Below are 19,916 nucleotides of genomic sequence, written 5' to 3'. Positions count from 1 at the left end.
CGAGTGGTGATGAGGTGACCAACCGATGGCGACGCGCGGGGTGGCCGAGTGGTGATGAGGTGACCAACCGATGGCGATGCACGGGGCGGCCGAGTGGTGATGAAGTGACCACCGATGGAGACGCATGGGGCGGCCGAGTGGTGATGAGGTGACCAACCGATGGCGACACGCGGGACGATCGAGTGGTGATGAGGTGACCAACCGAAGACGACGCGCGGGACGGCCGAATGTTCACACATTTTAATTGTCTGGGAAAACCTGAACATTGTCGGAAGTTTAATTGTCCCTTTGTAAAATGTACGAGGTGAAAATATGAAAAGAATACTTAGCTTGTCCGGTAAGCCGATGAAGACGTATCCTTCGAATGACGACTCACAGGGTCGGTCAAGTGGTGGAGATACCTCACCGGTTGGCGACGCGTGGGGCGGCCGAGTGTTGGAGGAGATGTATCTCACCAAGTGGTGTCGTTTGTGTCTGACTGCCGCAGTGGTCCATTATTCATCAGAGCATGCATTGCATGCGAATTGTCCGAGTAGATGGTTGTTACAGTGAGCTTTAGTCCTGTCCGAGTGAACCTGCATCACGCTTGGCCTGCGCATAACCGAGGCATCGGTTGGCCGAGTATCTGGCACCGGAAAGGGAGGAGCAGTGTTGCCGGCTGTCAAGCGCCGCGGGCCCATGGCCAATTTGATGAACCTGTCGGCCAATTTGATGAACGCTCAGCCCAGGACCGAGTGCTGTTATCGATGGGACTCGCTGCCAAGCGCCCGTGCCACGCCAGGTTCACGTCTTCCGCGCTGACACCAGACGAGGAACCCGTCCGACTGAACTCGGGTCCGTGGCTGAGTGAACCGGAGTCTGTGGCCAAGTGGATTCCATCTGGCGACCTTGCCAGTTACTAGCAAGTACGGCTACGAAGTTGAAGGCCGGACAGTTACACATGCATGCATGCACGAATTGATTGCCACGATTTGCATGCATGCTTGTTCTAACCGCAACAATTAGATAGGTGGTGTTAGTAATCCTCATCAATTGGTAGTTTAATGAGGCGATTACCTTAATGAGCGGTCAATCCATGCTTCAAGGAATTACGAGACCCACGTTCAGGCATTGCGTACGGGTGGGAGTTGTCGTTCCGTTCCTTTTTTCCTGCATTCAGTTATTGCTCGATTAAGTGGCCTACGTTATGCATGTACTTACTTGGTATTGATCCATTCAGTCACAAGGACCATCGATTGCGGGTCGGAACGGTTTCGTAGGTCGCAGCCGCAACGCGCCTCCGCCACGGAGACCGTCGTCGGGGATCAGAGCTGGAGGTAGGAGCCTTGCATGCCTGCGCCTCCACCGCGGAGGTGGCCGCCGAGCAACCGAGAATATGAGGCCGGAGTCGATGACGAGGCAAACGGCACCGGCGGCCGTGCGTGACGACGACGCCGGCGGTAGCACATGACGATGATGAGGCAGACGGTGCCAGCGGCCGCACATGCGGGGACTCAACGACGTCGCTGACGAGATGCACTCGGTTGTGCCGAGGTCGGAGACGACGATGAGGCGGATGGCACCGGCGGCCGCGCGTGGAGGCGCAGTTGGTTTCCTGCTTCCGCGCTGCCGTTGCAGCTATTAGCGATGTTCGGAACACCGATTCAAGTGGTCAGCTCACGCGGACGCAAGGCCAGCAAACTTGAAGGTCGATGATTCTCCTTGTATGTCCTTGTATGGATGCCTGTTTCCATTAGCGGGAATTGATTTGCGGCCGGTGGTTGAAGAAAAAACCATATGCATCATGGCTCGACAGACGCCATGTCCCAAGGTGGGCGCCAACTGTCGTGGGAACGATTATGACAATAATAAGGTATAGGGTAATGAAGCATGATCTATCGAAGATGCATATGGGTCACACTGTGATTTTAGTGAGTTCGGGCCTCCCACTGTGGAGATAACAGCCCTACATCTCGTGCTCCGAAGAGGTTTTGTTTTATCTTAGTATGTATCCAGAGATGACAATGAGAGGGAACGGATCCCTGTAGTCCTGAGACTAATGGTGAGAAAGAGAGAGAGGTAGAAGAATGAGGGCCTGCCCCTTAGTCTAGTGGTGGGGGTGGCTTATATAGAGTGCGCCACCCCCTCACCCCTTATGTTACATAGTGGAGCATCAATGCCATAATGCCTGACCACTACAAAACCGTCATGCTGCCTATTGGTCTTCGCATATCCGAGTGAGTTACATAGACGAGTGGAATGAGCTCGTCGAGTGGAGTGCCGTGCTTCGAGTGGTTGTCGCCGTCTGAGTGACTTTCAAGTTGCGGTACATCTGGACGGAGATCTGGCCCAGGGGCCCAGTACAAAGTGTACGGTGTCCATGGGTAGGGTCTTTAGGTCAGGCCTATTACCCTACCCCATAATACATGTCCTCATCAACGGGAGCTGCCCACACTGGCACGACACTTGCGCACGGGTCCGTCCCTGCAACGCCGACAACTCTGAGCGGTCGAGCTCTGGCCCACGGCAGCCCCGCGTGTGTCACCTCAACAGACCCTTAGTGCCCTCACCTCTCTCTCAGAGCAACCAATGGCCAGCCAACAATCATAATGGCAACCCGTACTTTTCTCGTGCTGATTTATAGGAACCTCCTGAGGAATACCAGCGGGCGGCACCACGAGCTCCCTCTCTCTCCCAAGCGAACCGCTTGCGTGTTAAAAGGCGGGTGAGGGAGTCCTGGACTAGGGGGTGTCCGGATAGCCGTACTATCATCATCGGCCGGACTCCAAGACTATGAAGATACAAGATTGAAGACTTTGTCCGTGTCCAGATGGGACTTTCCTTGGCGTGGAAGGCAAGCTTGGCGATACGGACATGTAGATCTCCTACCATTGTAACCGACTCTGTGTAACCCTAGCCCTCTCCGGTGTCTATATAAACCGGAGGGTTTAGTCCATAGGACACACAACCATTACAACAATCATACCATAGGCTAGCTTCTAGGGTTTAGCCTCCTTGATCTCGTGGTAGATCCACTCTTGTACTACCCATATCATCAATATCAATCAAGCAGGAGTAGCGTTTTACCTCCATCGAGAGGGCCCGAACCTGGGTAAAAACATCGTGTCCCTTGTCTCCTGTTACCATCCGCCTAGACGCACAGTTCGGGACCCCCTACCCGAGATCCGCCGGTTTTGACACAGACATTGGTGCTTTCATTGAGAGTTCCTCTATGTCGTCACCGATAGGCTTGATGGCTTCTTCAATCAACAACAACGCCGTCCAGGGTGAGACTTTTCTCCCCGGACAGATCTTCGTGTTCGGTGGCTTTGCACTGCGGGCCAATTCACTTGGCCATCTGGAGCAGATCGAAAGCTACGCCCCTGGCCATCAGGTCAGGTTTGGAAGCCTAAACTTCACGGCTGACATCCGCGGAGACTTGATCTTCGATGGAGTCGAGCCACAGCCGAGCATGCCACACTGTCACGATGGGCATGATCTAACTCTGCCGCTGGACAGTACCCTGGAGGCCGCACACGAGTCCGCTCTGACCCATAGTTCAGAGCCGACCATGCAGATCGAGGACAGGTGGCTGGACACTGCCTCGGGGGCTGCAACTTCTACAGCGATAGAGCCGAATACCGACCTTGTCCCTTGCAAAGCCTGTGACTCCGAGGTGCCGGACTCCTTGCCGGACTCCGAACCTCCGGCGCCCCTGCCAATCGAATCCGATTGGGCGTCGATCATGGAGTTCACCGCTGCGGACATCTTTCAGCACTCACCCTTTGGCGACATCCTGAATTCGCTAAAGTATCTCTCCCTATCAGGAGAGCCCTGGCCGGACTACAGTCAGGATGGTTGGGATGCGGACGACGAAGAAACTCGAAGCCCACCCACTGCCCACTTTGTAGCCACTGTCGACGATCTAACTGACATGCTAGACTACGACTCCAAAGACATCGACGGTATGGACGACGATGCCGGAGACGATCAAGAACCAGCGCCTACAGGGCACTGGAAGACCACCTCATCATACGACATATACATGATGGACACCCCAAAGGATGGGGATGGCGAAGAAGCAGCAGAGGCCGATTCCTCTAAGAAACAGCCCAAGCGCCGACGTCAGCGGCGCCGCTCTAAATCCCGCCATAGCAAGAATGGAGATTCCGGCACCAGAGATAATAACACCCCAGAGAGTGCCGAAGACAACCCTCTCCAGCATGATTCAACACAGGAGGACGGAGTAGCCAGCCCTCAGGAGAGAGCGGCAGACGAGGAGGATGAAAATTACATGCCTCCCTCCGGAGACGAGGCAAGCCTCAATGACGGCGAATTCTTCATGCCCGAGGATCCCGTCGAACAAGAGCGTTTTAAATGCAGGCTAATGGCCACGGCGAACAGCCTAAAGAAAAAGCAGCAACAGCTTCAAGCTGATCAAGACCTGCTGGCCGACAGATGGACTGAGGTCCTCGCGGCCGAAGAGTATGAACTCGAACGCCCCTCCAAAATCTACCCAAAATGCAAGTTGCTCCCCCGACTAGAGGAGGAAGCATACAAACCTTCATCACCAGCGCACAATACGGCAGACCGACCACCTCGTGGCCGCGACAGAGAGGCATCTAGACCCTCCATCAGGACCGTACCCCGGCATCGCTCGAAAAGCACGAAGCCACGGGGGAACGCGCCGGACTTGCGGGATATATTGGAGGATAAGGCAAGATAATCAAGATCTATCTACGGATCACGCGGACGCCCCACAACCCACGACGACTACCGTCGCGCCGGATACAGCAACTCCGGCCGGGCCGAACACAGCAGACAAAACTCTCTTGAGCTACGTCGCGATATTGCTCAATATAGAGGCGCCGCACACCCACTATGCTTCACAGATGAAGTAATGGATCATCAAATCCCTGAAGGGTTTAAACCCATGAACATTGAATCCTACGATGGCACAACAGACCCCGCGGTTTGGATCGAAGATTATCTCCTTCATATCCATATGGCCCGCGGTGACGATCTCCATGCCATCAAGTACCTCCCACTCAAGCTTAAAGGACCAGCTCAGCATTGGCTTAACAGCTTGCCAGCAGAGTCAATTGGGTGTTGGGAGGACCTGGAAGCCGCATTTCTTGATAACTTCCAGGGCACATATGTGCGACCACCAGACACCGATGACCTAAGCCACATAATCCAGCAGCCAGGCGAATCGGCCAGACAGTTCTGGACACGGTTCTTAACAAAGAAAAATCAAATCATCGACTGTCCAGATGCAGAGGCCCTTGCAGCCTTCAAACATAACATCCGCGACGAGTGGCTGGCCCGGCACCTAGGACAGGAAAAGCCAAAATCCATGGCAGCCCTCACATCACTCATGACCCGCTTCTGTGCGGGAGAGGACAGCTGGCTAGCTCGCAGTAACAACCTCAGCAAAAATTCTGGCAGACCAGACAGCAAGGACCGCAATGGCAGGTCGCGTCGCAACAAAAACAAACGCCGTGTCAATGGCGATAACACTGAGGATACGGCAGTCAACGCCAGATTCAGAGGCTCTAAACCCGGTCAGCGGAAGAAGCCATTCAAAAGAACCACTCCGGATCCGTCCAATTTGGACCGAATACTCGACCGCTCTTGCCAGATACATGGCACACCCGAAAAGCCAGCTAACAACACCAACAGGGTTTGTTGGGTATTCAAGCAGGCAGGCAAGTTAACTGCCGAAAACAATGACAAGGGGCTGCATAGCGATGACGAGGAGGAGACCCGGCCGCCGAATAGTAGAGGACAGAAGGGTTTGCCCCCACAAGTGCGGACGGTAAACATGATATACACAACCCACATACCCAAGAGGGAGCGGAAGCGTGCACTTCGGGACGTATATGCGATGGAGCCAGTCGCCCCGAAGTTCAATCCATGGTCCTCTTGCCCGATCACTTTCGATCGAAGGGACCATCCCACCAGTATCTGCCATGGCGGATTCGGCGCATTGGTTTTAGACCCAACAGTCGATGGATTTCACCTCACTAGAGTCCTGATGGACGGCGGCAGCAGCCTGAACCTGCTTTATCAGGATACAGTCGCAAGATGGGCATAGACCCCTCAAGGATTAAACCTACAAAGACGACCTTCAAAGGCGTCATACCAGGTGTCGAGGCCAATTGTACAGGCTCGGTCACACTGGAAGTGGTCTTCAGATCCCCGGATAATTTCCAAAGCGAGGAGTTAATCTTCGACATAGTCCCGTTCCGAAGTGGCTATCACGCCCTGCTCGGACGAACCGCATTCGCAAAGTTCAACGCGGTGCCGCATTATGCATACCTCAAGCTCAAGATGCCAGGCCCTCGTGGAGTCATCACGGTCAACGGAAACACTGAACATTCCCTCGGAACGGAGGAACACACAGCGGCTCTCGCGGCAGAAGTACAGAGCAGCCTCTTAAGGCAATTTTTGAGTCCGGCCGTTAAAAGACCGGACATGATTAAACGCGCCCGGAGCAACATACATCAAGACCACCTGGCACATTCCGAGCATGCGTAGCAATGCGGCCCCAACCCCAGCCCTTGCATGATTGCAAGACAAGCTCTCCGCGTACATCATTACGCTCTGGAGATACCTTGGGCACAAGGGGAGGGGCACGACCACGACAGGCCCAGAGTGCGGCACAACCACACCAGGGGCTCCCAAGTGTGTCGCTCTTTTTCTTTTCCTTTTTATTTTATCCACAGGACTCCATTCACCAGAGACCCTGTCCGGCGATGGATCTGCCGAACTCACGATGCAACAGCCAGGTAGGGACAATGGCTACGACGAACACTCAGGTGGTCTCCATTATGAGCATTAAATCTGTTTAATACACCATTCCGCGGCCTACCCCTGGAGGGGGACATGTCTAATAGTCCAAACCCTTGCTTACCGCACTATTTGTATCGTTCTGCACTCATAGCAGAATTCCTTGAATGAACAATGCATCACTTTTTCGTTTATAATTGCATTCCTTTTCTTTATATATATGTTCATTTATGACATCTTGCATCCGTACAATTTGGTACGGCCGAATACACCAGGGGCATATGTTCCCCGCATTATGGTGTCGTAAGTCCGAACACTTTCACAAATGCGGCACCCCGAACTTATAGCACCATATGCATCGGCTCTGAATCATGTCTTGGGTCAATAGTTGGGTTTGCCCGGCTCCCATGTTTTGGTACCTTACGTTCCGTTCTATCGGCTAAGGTAGCACTGGGAGAACCACTGAGATTGCGCCTCGGTTGAGCTGGGCGAGCGCCTCAGTGGAGAAAGCTAAAACTGACCGTCATCATAAGGCGAGAGCTGGTCGCTGTTCGAGAGGTCTTTTCGAGTCCCTAAGGACTTATACCGCTTAGAGCGAGGAACCGGCTGTGTCCGGCCCAGGCGTGGATAGCACCCCGAACTCGGTCTTCCGAACACTAGGGGCTTCGCCGAAATTTAAAATTATAGAATTCTATGGCTAAGTGAGAGTGTTCAAGCATTATAAGTCCGGTTGCCTTATTCGTTGTGTTGAGCGCCTCCCTAGATGGACCCAAAATGGGAACAAGAGCGCTCAAGTTTATCCCGAACACCCCAGAACTCGTGGCATGGGGGCTGAAGCTGACGACTTGCCATCTCTCAGATTTGATAAACGGCCGCACAGAAGGTAATATTTTAAATTAATAAGCATTGCTTAGCGCATATGAACAAAGTTTTCAGCTCACAGGATAACACATCGCGAGTTTACTCAAAAATTACATCTCTGGGGCACTCATCCGCAATCTTGCGGGCACCCTTCAGGACACTCTTATAGTACATTTCGGGCGTACGATACTCCTTGCCCGGCGGCGGCGCGTCTGTGATAAGGCTCTCAGCATCCAGCCTGCCCCAGTGCACCTTTGCGCGAGCAAGGGCCCGATGGGCACCTTCAATACAGGCGGAGCGCTTGATGACTTCCACCCAGGGGCACGCATCCACCAGCCGCCGCACGAGGCCGAAGTAGCTCCCAGGCATGGCCTCTCCATGCCACAATCGGACTATGAGGCCCTTCATGGCCTGCTCGGCTACCTTGTGGAGCTCGACCAGCTGCTTCAGCTGGTCGCTAGGGGGCACCGGATGTCCGGCCTCAGCATACTGAGACTAGAAGACCTTCTCCGTCGAACTCCCCTCCTCGGCCCGGTAGAATGCGGCGGCATCAGATACCCTGTGAGGCAGATCTGCAAACGCCCCTGGAGAGCTCCGAATTCGGGTAAGTAACAGGTAATTTACATTCACATGCTTGCTTTGCATGAAAAATGCCTTACCCGCCGCTATTTTCTTCACCGCCTCGATCTCCTGAAGGGCCTTATGGGCCTCGGCCTTAGCGGCTTTGGCACTTTCAAGAGCCGAGGCAAGCTCGGACTCTCGAGTCTTCGAGTCGCGCTCCAAACTCTCATGCTTTTCCATGAGAGCCTGGAGCTCTTGCCGCAACTCCGCCACCCGCGCCTCCTGCTTCTCTCGCTCCGCTCGTTCCGCGGCCGCATTACGTTCGGCCGCGGACACGGCCTCCTTCAGGGTCGCCACCTCATTCGTGGCCCCTGCAGTACCCACGTTATCCTTGTTATTTCTATTGCAACCAAAATCCTTTTCTGTAAGGTACAAATTTAATATGGTGTTACTCACCTTCTTTGTCCTCGAGCTGCTTCTTGGCAAGACCGAGCTCGTTCTCGGTCTGCTCGAGGTCCTACTTCAAAGCACCAACCTCCGCAGTCAGTGCGGCAGAGGTCAGCAGCGCAACCTGCAATCTCATATTGACAAAAAATTTAGAACTCCTGCGTATATCTTTTTTTTTAGATCCTCAGTTCAGTTTTTTCTTTCCGAACACCGAACCGAGCATCAGGGGCTACTGTCTATGCGGTATTACATTACATATTTTAAAACTTCTTACCTCAAAGCATGTTAGAAGGCTGCTGCAGGCTTCGGTCAGCCCGCTCTTGGCGAGCTGAACCTTCTAAATCACCACACTCATAATAGTGCGGTGTTCTTCCTCGATGGAAGCGCCGTTGAGCGCCTCCAACAAGTTGTCTGGTGCCTCCGGTTGGACGGAGGCTGCCGGTGTCATGATCTTGCCCCTCATAGGAAGGTTCCGCCTGCCAGATTCCGGAACCACTGCGGGTTCCGGCGCGGAGTCCGGCACGAAGTCCGGGAGGTTGCCTTGTGGCACCTACAGAGCCTCCCCTTCCTGGTGGGTCCCCTCCTGGGATCCCACCTCGGCGTCCTCAGCATCGCGAGGGGTCGAGGCGGTCGGAATGGAATCTACACCTGACGGAGCCAAGGACCCGCTGGATGAAGCAGGAAGATCCTCCTCGGCCGGGCTACAAGTAGTGTGCGGCATTAGAAGGACACTACGTGGCACAAAAGAGAAATTACAAATCACTCAGGAATCCGGATACTTACGATCTTGCCAGGGGCTTGGCCCTTGAGGGCCACTCCTCGTCACCATGGTTGGTGTTGGCGGAGCTGTCCGGAGGAAGGGTCCTTCCCCTCTTGAACCCTTCGGCCTCCCCCGTTGGGGAAGCCTTCCTCTTCCTCTCTCTCTCCCCCCTCCTGGGGAGAGTCTTCTTTCTCCTCCTCACCTTCGGGGGAGGAGTCCGCCTCGGAGTCATCGGACGACGAGTCCGACACCACCTGGCGCCGGGAACTCCTTCGGGTTCCCGTGGCCTTCTTCTTGGCCTTCTTCTCCGGCACCTCATAATGTGCCGGGACTAGCAGCCCCATTAGACGGGCATCCGCTAGTTCCTCAGGGAGGGGAGCCGGACAGTTAACCTGTCCGGACGTCCTCTGCCAGTCCTGTTAAAGGCATTGGGAATTTTAGATCCCACATAGAGTCAAACAATGAAAGAAATGAATGTCCCATAACGGATAACACATCTTACCACACCGGCCGGGCGCTTGGTGCTGAATCTGCGATCTTCAGTCGCGGACGCGGGGGCTTCTTCGCCCTTGAACAGCACCCTCCAGGCAGCTTCGTACATCATGTCGAAGAGCCCGCTCAGGATCCGGTGTTGTGCCGGATCAAACTCCCACAGATTGAAGGCCCGTTGTTGGCAGGGGAGAATCCAGCGGACGAGCATGACCTGGATCACGTTGACAAGCTTGAGCTTCTTGTTCACCAAGGTCTGGAGACAGGACTGGAGTCCGGTCAGCTCCTTCGAACTGCCCCATAGCAAGCCCTTCTCTTTCCAGGAGGTGAGCTTCATGGGGGTACCAGACCTGAACTCGGGGGCCGCTGCCCATTTAGGGTCCCGCGGCTCGGTGATATAGAACCACCCCGATTGCCACCCTTTGATGGTTTCCACGAAGGCGCCCTCAAGCCAGAGGACGTTGGGCATTTTGCCCACCATGGCGCCTCCGCACTCCGCTTGGAAGCCGTTCACTACCTTCGGCTTGACATTGAAGGTTTTTAGCCACAAGCCGAAGTGGGGCTGGATGCAGAGGAAGGCCTCGCACATGACGATAAACGCCGAGATGTTGAGGATGAAGTTTGGCGCCAGATCGTGGAAGTCCAGGCCATAGTAGTACATGAGCCCCCGGACGAAGGGATGAAGTGGGAAGCCCAGTCCGCGGAGGAAGTGGGGAAGGCTTATCTCGGTAGTCTGAGCGTCGGCGGCCCTTGCGTTGCGTTAAACACGCTGAGGTGGTATAATAAAAAACGATTCAAGTAAAGGCTTGGTAGTGGTGTGACGTCATGCCACAAAATACGTCAGCAGATTGAACTTGTGTACATATTATTCTCTCTACGGTGGAATGTGGAATTTATTTTGCAGAGCCAGACACTATCCTGGTGTTCACAATCTTCTACGAACTATTCGGAGGAGGAACCCACCTTGCAATGCCGAACAATATGCGCGCCGGACTCATCGTCATTGAAGCCTGGTTCAGGGGCTACTGAGGGAGTCCTGGACTAGGGGGTGTCCGGATAGCCAGACTATCATCATCGGCCGGACTCCAAGACTATGAAGATACAAGATTGAAGACTTCGTCCCGTGTCCGGAGGGGACTTTCCTTGGCGTGGAAGGCAAGCTTGGCTATACGGATATGTAGATCTCCTACCATTGTAACCGACTCTATGTAACCCTAGCCCTCTCCGGTGTCTATATAAACCGGAGGGTTTTAGTCCGTAGGACACACAACCATTACAACAATCATACCGTAGGCTAGCTTCTAGGGTTTAGCCTCCTTGATCTCGTGGTAGATCCACTCTTGTACTACCCATATCATCAATATCAATCAAGCAGGAGCAAGGTTTTACCTCCATCGAGAGGGCCCGAACCTGCGTAAAAACATCGTGTCCCTTGTCTCCTGTTACCATCCGCCTAGACGCACAGTTCGGGACCCCCTACCCGAGATCCGCTGGTTTTGACACCGACAGCGGGCTCCTAAGCATCGTGACTTAGGAGCTCTTACTGGTTCGCCAGCCCTCACCCCCTGGCCTTGACCACGGCATAGCGACCTGGCATACCAGCGGCGGCTGAGCTTGCTCGAGGGCCGGGACCTGACCACGTAGAGCACGAAGGTGAGTGTGGGGAAGAAAGCGGAGGCTCGCATGGGCCTAGCCCAGCTGCGCCACGGCCGCCGACGCACAAGTCTAGCGCAACGCAAGGGAACGACTCCAGACTACCGAGATAAGTCTTGCGCCCAGAACTGGCAATGCAAGGGCCGCCGACGCTCAGACTACCGAGATAAGCCTTCCCCACTTCCTCCGCGGACTAGGCTTCCCACTTCATCCCTTCGTCCGGGGGCTCATGTACTACTACGGCCTGGACTTCCACGATCTAGCGCCAAACTTCATCCTCAACATCTCGGCGTTTATCGTCGCGTGCGAGGCCTTCCTCTGCATCCAGCCCCACTTTGGCTTGTGGCTAAAAACCTTCAATGTCAAGCCGAAGGTAGTGAAGGGCTTCCAAGCGGAGTGCGGAGGCGCCATGGTGGGCAAAATGCCCAACGTCCTCTCGCTTGAGGGCGCCTTCGTGGAAACCATCAAAGGGTGGCAATCGGGGTGGTTCTATATCACCGAGCCGCGGGACCCTAAATGGGCAGCGGCCCCCGAGTTCAGGTCTGGTACCCCCATGCAGCTCACCTCCTGGAAAGAGAAGGGCTTGCTATGGGGCAGTTCGGAGGAGCTGACCGGACTCCAGTCCTGTCTCCAGACCTTGGTGAACAAGAAGCTCAAGCTTGTCAACGTGATCCAGGTCATGCTCGTCCGCCGGATTCTCCCCTGCCAACAATGGACCTTCAATCTGTCGGAGTTTGATCCGACACAACACCGGACCCTGAGCGGGCTCTTTGACACAACGTACGAAGCTGCCTGGAGGGTGCTGTTCAAGGGCGGAGAAGCCCCCGCGTCCGCGACTGAAGATCGCGGATTCAGCACCAAGCGCCCGGCCAGTGTGGTAAGATGTGTTATCCTTTATGGGACATTTATTTCTTTCATAGTTTGACTCTATGTGGGATCTAAAATTCCCAATGCCTTTAACAGGACTGGCAGAGGACGTCCGGATAGGTTAACTGTCCGGGTCCCCTCCCCGAGGAACCAGCGGACGCCCGTTTAACGGGGCTGCTAGTCCCGGCACTTTATGTGGTGCCGGAGAATAAGGCCAAGAAGAAGGCCATGGGAACCCGAAGGAGTTCCCGGCGCCAGGTGGTGTCGGACTCGTCGTCCGATGACTCCGAGGCGGACTCCTCCCCCGAAGGTGAGGAGGAGAAAGAAGACTCTCCCCAGGAGGGGGAAGAGAGGAAGAGGAAGGCTTCCCCAATGGGGGAGGCCGAAGGGTCCAAGAGGGGAAGGACCCTTCCTCCGGACAGCTCCGCCAACGCCAACGATGGTGACAAGGAGTGGCCCTCAAGGGCCAAGCCCCTGGCAAGATCGTAAGTATCCGGATTCCTGAGTGATTTGTAATTTCTCTTTTGTGCCACGTAGTGTCCTTCTAATACCGCACACTACCTGTAGCCTGGCCGAGGAGGATCTTCCTGCTTCATCGAGCGGGTCCTTGGCTCCGCCGGATGTAGATTCCATTCTGACCGCCTCCACCCCTCGCGATGCTGAGGACGCCGAGGTGGGATCCCAGGAGGGGACACGCCAGGAGGGGGAGGCTCCGGAGGTGCCACAAGGCAACCTCCCGGACTTCGTGCCGGACTCCGTGCCGGAACCCGCAGTGGTTCCGGAGTCCGGCAGGCGGAACCTTCGTATGAGGGGCAAGATCGTGACACCGGCAGCCTCCGTCCAACCGGAGGCGCCGGACAACTTGTTGGAGGCGCTCAACGGCGCTTCCATCAAGGAAGAACACTGCACTATTATGAGTGCGGTGATTCAGAAGGTTCAGCTCGCCAAGAGCGGGCTGACCGAAGCCTACAGCAGCCTTCTAACATGATTTGAGGTAAGAAGTTTTAAAATATGTAATGTAATACCGCATAGACAGTAGCCCCTGATGCTCGGTTCGGTGTTCGGAAAGAAAAAACTGAACTGAGGATCTAACAAAAAGATATACGCAGGAGTTCTAAATTTTTTGTCAATATGGGATTGCAGGCTACGCTGCTGACCTCTGCCGCACTGACTGCGGAGGTCGGTCCTTTGAAGCAGGACCTCGAGCAGACCGAGAACGAGCTCGGTCTTGCCAAGAAGTAGCTCGAGGACAAAGAAGGTGAGTAACACCGCATTAAATTTGTACCTTACAGAAAAGGATTTTGGTTGCAATAGAAATGACAAGGATAACGTGGGTACTACAGGGGCCACGAACGAGGTGGCGACCCTGAAGGAGGCCGTGTCCGCGGCCGAACGTAATGCGGCCGCGGAACGAGCGGAGTGAGAGAAGCAGGAGGCGCGGGTGGCGGAGGTGCGGCAAGAGCTCCAGGCTCTCATGGAAAAGCATGAGAGTTTGGAGCGCAACTCGAAGACTCGAGAGTCCGAGCTTGCCTCGTCTCTTGAAAGTGCCAAAGCCGCTAAGGCCGAGGCCCATAAGGCCCTTCAGGAGATTGAGGCGGTGAAGAAAATAGCGGCGGGTAAGGCATTTTTCATGCAAAGCAAGCATGTGAATGTAAATTACCTGTTACTTACCCGAATTCAGAGCTCTCCAGGGGCGTTTGCAGATCTGCCTCGCAGCGTATCCGATGCCGCCGCATTCTACCGGGCCGAGGAGGGGAGTTCGACGGAGAAGGTCTTCTGGTCTCAGTATGCTGAGGCCGGACATCCGGTGCCCCCTAGCGACCAGCTGAAGCAGCTGGTCGAGCTCCACAAGGTAGCCGAGCAGGCCATGAAGGGCCTCATAGTCCGGCTGTGGCCTGGAGAGGCCATGCCTGGGAGCTACTTCGGCCTCGTGCGGTGGCTGGTGGATGCGTGCCCCTGGGTGGAAGTCATCAAGCGCTCCGCCTGATTTGAAGGTGCCCGTCGGGCCCTTGCCCGCGCAAAGGTGCACTGGGGCATGCTGGATGCTGAGAGGCTTATCACACACGCACCGCCGGCGGGCAAGGAGTATCGTACGCCCGAAATGTACTATAAGAGTGTCCTGAAGGGTGACCGCAAGATTGCGGATGAGTGCCCCAGAGATGTAATTTTCGAGTAAACTCCCGATGTGTTATCCTGTGCGCTGAAAACTTTGTTCATATGCGCTAAGCAACGCTTACTAATTTAAGATATTACCTTCTGTGCGGCCGTTTATCAAATCTAAGAGATGGAAAGTCGTCGGCTTCAGCCACCATGCCACGAGTGTTGGGGTGTTCGGGATAAACTTGAGCGCTCTTGTTCCCATTTTTGGGTCCATCTAGGGAGGCGCTCAACACAACGAACAAGGCAACTGGACTTATAATGCTTGAACACTCTCACTTAGCCATAGAATTCTATAATTTTAAATTTCGGTGAAGCCCCTAGTGTACGGAAGACAGAGTTCGGGGCGCTATCCACGCCTGGGCCGGACACAGCCGGTTCCTCGCTCTAAGCGGTATAAGTCCTTAGGGACTCGAAAAGACCTCTCGAACAGCGACCAGCTCTCGCCTTATAATGACGGTCAGTTTTAGCTTTCTCCATTGAGGCGCTCGCCCAGCTCAACCGGGGCGCAATCGCAGTGGTTCTCCCAGTGCTACCTTAGCTGATAGAACGGAACGTAAGGTACCAAAACATGGGAGTCGGGCAAACCCAACTATTGACCCAAGACATGATTCGGAGCCGATGCATATAGTGCTATAAGTTCGGGGTGTCGCACTTGTGAAAGTGTTCGGACTTACGACACCGAACATAAGCCCCTGGTGTATTCGGCCGTACCAAATTGTACGGATGCAAGATGTCATAAATGAACATATATGTAAAGAAAAGGAATGCAATTATAATCGAAAAAGTGATTCATTGTTTATTCAAGGAATTCTGCTATGAGTGCAGAACGATACAAATAGTGCGGTAAGCAAGGGTTTGGACTATTAGACATGTCCCCTTTCAGGGGTAGGCTGCGGAATGGTGTATTAAACAGATTTAATGCTCATAATGGAGACCACCTGAGTGTTCGTCGTAGCCATTGTCCTCCCTGGCTTTTGCATCGTGAGTTCGGCACATCCATCGCCGGACAGGGTCTTTGGTGAATGGAGTCCTATGGAAAAAATAAAAAGGAAAAGAAAAATAGCGACACACTTGGGAGCCCCTGGTGGGGTTGAGCCGCACTCTGGGCCTGTCGTGGTCGTGCCCCTCCCCCTGTGCCCAAGGTATCTCCAGAGCGTAATGATGTACGCGGAGAGCTTGTCTTGCAATCATGCAAGGGCTGGGGTTGGGGCCGCATTGCTACGCGTGCTCGGAACGTGCCAGGTGGTCTTGATGTTTGTTGCTCCGGGCGCTTTTAATCATGTCCGGTCTTTTAACGGCCGGACTCGAAAATTGCCTTAAGAGGCTGCTCTGTACTTCTGCCGCGAGAGCTGCTGTGTGTTCCTCCGTTCGGAGGGAGGGTTCAGTGTTTCCGTTGACCGTGATGACTCCACGAGGGCCTGGCATCTTGAGCTTGAGGTATGCATAATGCGGCACCACGTTGAACTTTGCAAACGCGGTTCGTCCGAGCAGGGCGTGATAGCCACTGCGGAACGGGACTATGTCGAAGATTAACTCCTTGCTTCGGAATTTATACGGGGATCCGGAGACCACTTCCAGTGTGACCGAGCCTGTACAATTGGCCTCGACACCTGGTATGACGCCTTTGAAGGTCGTCTTTGTAGGTTTAATCCTTTAGGGGTCTATGCCCATCTTGCGCATTGTATCCTGATAAAGCAGGTTCAGGCTGCTGCCGCCGTCCATCAGGACTCTAGTGAGGTGAAATCCATCGACGATTGGGTCTAAAACCAATGCGGCGAATCCGCCATGGCGGATACTGGTGGGGTGGTCCCTTCGATCGAAAGTGATCGGGCAAGAGGACCATGGATTGAACTTCGGGGCGACTGGCTCCATCGCATATACGTCCCGAAGTGCACGCTTCCGCTCCCTCTTGGGTATGTGGGTTGCGTATATCATGTTTACCGTCCGCACTTGTGGGGGGAAACCCTTCTGTCCTCTACTGTTCGGCGGCCGGGTCTCCTCCTCGTCATCGCTATGCAGCCCCTTGTCATTGTTTTCGGCAATTAACTTGCCTGCCTGCTTGAATACCCAACAATCCCTGTTGGTGTGGTTAGCTGGCTTTTCGGGTGTGCCATGTATCTAGCAAGAGTGGTCGAGTATTCGGTCCAAATTGGACGGACCCGGAGTGGTTCTTTTGAATGGCTTCTTCCGCTGACCGGGTTTAGAGCCTCTGAATCCGGCGTTGACTGCCGTATCCTCAGTGTTATCTCCGTTGACACGGTGTTTGTTTTTGTTGCGACGCGACCTGCCATTGCGGTCCTTGCTGTCCGGACTGCCAGAATTTTTGCTGAGGTTGGTACTGTGAGCTAGCCAGCTGTCCTCTCCCGCACAGAAGCGGGTCATGAGTGATGAGAGGGCTGCCATGGATTTCGGCTTTTCCTGTCCTAGGTGCCGGCCAGCCACTCGTCGCGGATGTTATGTTTGAAGGCTGCGAGGGCCTCTGCATCCGGATAGTCAACGATTTGATTTTTCTTTGTTAAGAACCGTGTCCAGAACTGTCTGGCCGATTCGCCTGGCTGCTGGATTATGTGGCTTATGTCATCGCGTCTGGTGGTCGCACATATGTGCCCTGGAAGTAATCAAGAAATGCGGCTTCCAGGTCCTCCCAACACCCAACTGACTCTGCTGGCAAGCTGTTAAGCCAATGCCGAGCTGGTCCTTTAAGCTTGAGTGGGAGGTACTTGATGGCGTGGAGATCGTCACCGCGGGCCATATGGATATGAAGGAGATAATCTTCGATCCAAACCGCGGGGTCTGTTGTGCCATCGTAGGATTCAATGTTCACGGGTTTAAACCCTTCAGGGATTTGATGATCCATTACTTTATCTGTGAAGCATAGTGGGTGTGCGGCGCCTCTATATTGAGAAATATCGTGACGTAGCTCAAGAGAGTTTTGTCTGCTGTGTTCGGCCCGGCCGGAGTTGCTGTATCCGGCGCGACGGTAGTCGTCGTGGGTCGTGGGGTGTCCGCGTGATCCGTAGATAGATCTTGGTTGTCTTGCCTTATCCTCCAATATATCCCACAAGTCCAGCGCGTTCCCCCGTGGCTTCGTGCTTTTCGAGCGATGCCGGGGTACGGTCCTGATGGAGGGTCTAAATGCCTCTCTATCGCGGCCACGAGGTGGTCGGTCTGCCGTATTGTGCGCTGGTGATGAAGGTTTGTATGCTTCTTCCTCTAGTCGGGGGAGCAACTTGCGTTTTGGGTAGATTTTGGAGGGGCGTTCGAGTTCATACTCTTCGGCCGCGAGGACCTCGGTCCATCTGTCGGCCAGCAGGTCTTGATCAGCTTGAAGCTGTTGCTGCTTTTTCTTTAGGTTGTTCGCCGTGGCCATTAGCTTGCGTTTAAAACGCTCTTGTTCGACGGGATCCTCGGGCACGACGAATTCGTCGTCATTGAGGCTTGCCTCGTCTCCGGAGGGAGGCATGTAATTTTCATCCTCCTCGTCTGCCGCTCTCTCCTGAGGGCTGGCTACTCCGTCCTCCTGTGTTGAATCGTGCTGGAGGGGGTTGTCTTCGGCACTCTCTGGGGTGTTATTATCTCCGGTGCCAGAATCTCCATTCTTGCTGTGGCGGGATTTAGAGCGGCGCCGCTGACGTCGGTGCTTGGGCTGTTTCTTAGAGGAATCTGCCTCTGCTGCTTCTTCGCCATCCCCATCCTTTGGGGTGTCCACCATGTATATGTCGTATGACGAGGTGGTCTTCCAGTGCCCTGTAGGCGCTGGTTCTTGATCGTCTCCGGCATCGTCGTCCATACCGTCGATGTCTTCGGAGTCGTAGTCTAGCATGTCGGTTAGATCGTCGACAGTGGCTACAAAGTGGGCGGTGGGTGGGCTTAGAATTTCTTCGTCGTCCGCATCCCAGCCATCCTGACCGCAGTCCGGCCAGGGCTCTCCTGATAGCGAGAGATACTTTAGCGAATTCAGGACGTCGCCAAAGGGTGAGTGCTGAAAGATGTCCGCAGCGGTGAACTCCATGATCGGCGCCCAATCGGATTCGATTGGCAGGGGCGCCAGAGGTTCGGAGTCCGGCAAGGAGTCTGGCACCTCGGAGTCACAGGCTTTGCAAGGGACAAGATCGGTATTCGGCTCTATCGCCGTAGAAATTGCAGCCCCCGAGGCGGTGTCCAACCACCTGTCCTCGATCTGCGCGGTCGGCCCCGAACTATGGGTCAGAGCGGACTTGTGTGCGGCCTCCAGGGTACTGTCCAGCGGCAGAGTTAAGTCATGCCCCTCGTGACAGTGCGGCACGCTCGGCTGCGGCTCGAATCCATCGAAGATCAAGTCTCCGCGGATGTCAGCCGTGAAGTTTAGGCTTCCAAATCTGACCTGATGGCCAGGGGCGTAGCTTTCGATCTGCTCCAGATGGCCAAGTGAATTGGCCCGCAGTGCAAAGCCGCCGAACACGAAGATCTGTCCGGGGAGAAAAGTCTCACCCTGGACGGCGTTGTTGTTGATTGAGGAAGCCATCAAGCCTATCGGTGACGACACAGAGGAACTCTCAATGAAAGCACCAATGTCGGTGTCAAAACTGGCGGATCTCGGGTAGGGGGTCCCGAACTGTGCGTCTAGGCGGATGGTAATAGGAGACAAGGGACACGATGTTTTTACCCAGGTTCGGGCCCTCTCGATGGAGGTAAAACCCTACTCCTGCTTGATTGATATTGATGATATGGGTTTTACAAGAGTGGATCTACCACGAGATCAAGGAGGCTAAACCCTAGAAGCTAGCCTACGGTATGATTGTTGTAATGGTTGTGTGTCCTACGGACTAAAACCCTTCAGTTTATATAGACACCGGAGAGGGCTAGGGTTACACAGAGTCAGTTACAATGGTAGGAGATCTACATATCCGTATCGCCAAGCTTGCCTTCCACGCCAAGGAAAGTCCCCTCCGGACACGGGACGAAGTCTTCAATCTTGTATCTTCATAGTCTTGGAGTCTGGCCGATGATGATAGTCCGGCTATCCGGACACCCCCTAGTCCAGGACTCCCTCACAAGCCATGACGACCAAGGCCAGGCAGGCGCCAGGCGGGCGCCAGCCCGCGCAGTGTCCTCATTTCCCCTTTGGTGCTAAGGGGGAAAGCGCAGGCGCGGAGTACCGAGGCATTAGGCAAAGGTTTCCATATCAGTGCAACAAGACCAACACCAGCAGGACGGCAGGACAGAGGTCACCATGGAGCCCAAGACAAAGTCACCACCAGCGCCTTTGACAGGCGAATACCACCTTTAGTCAGGATAGCTTGGACTAGCTGTCCCCTTTCAAAATGGCCGTTGTTGGATCCCTTCCCGCTCAATATTTGGGAAGAGG

Source organism: Triticum dicoccoides, chromosome 5B (assembly GCF_002162155.2).
Source record: "Triticum dicoccoides isolate Atlit2015 ecotype Zavitan chromosome 5B, WEW_v2.0, whole genome shotgun sequence".
NCBI lineage: Eukaryota > Viridiplantae > Streptophyta > Magnoliopsida > Poales > Poaceae > Triticum > Triticum dicoccoides.
Note: the sequence above shows the minus strand (reverse complement) of the source record.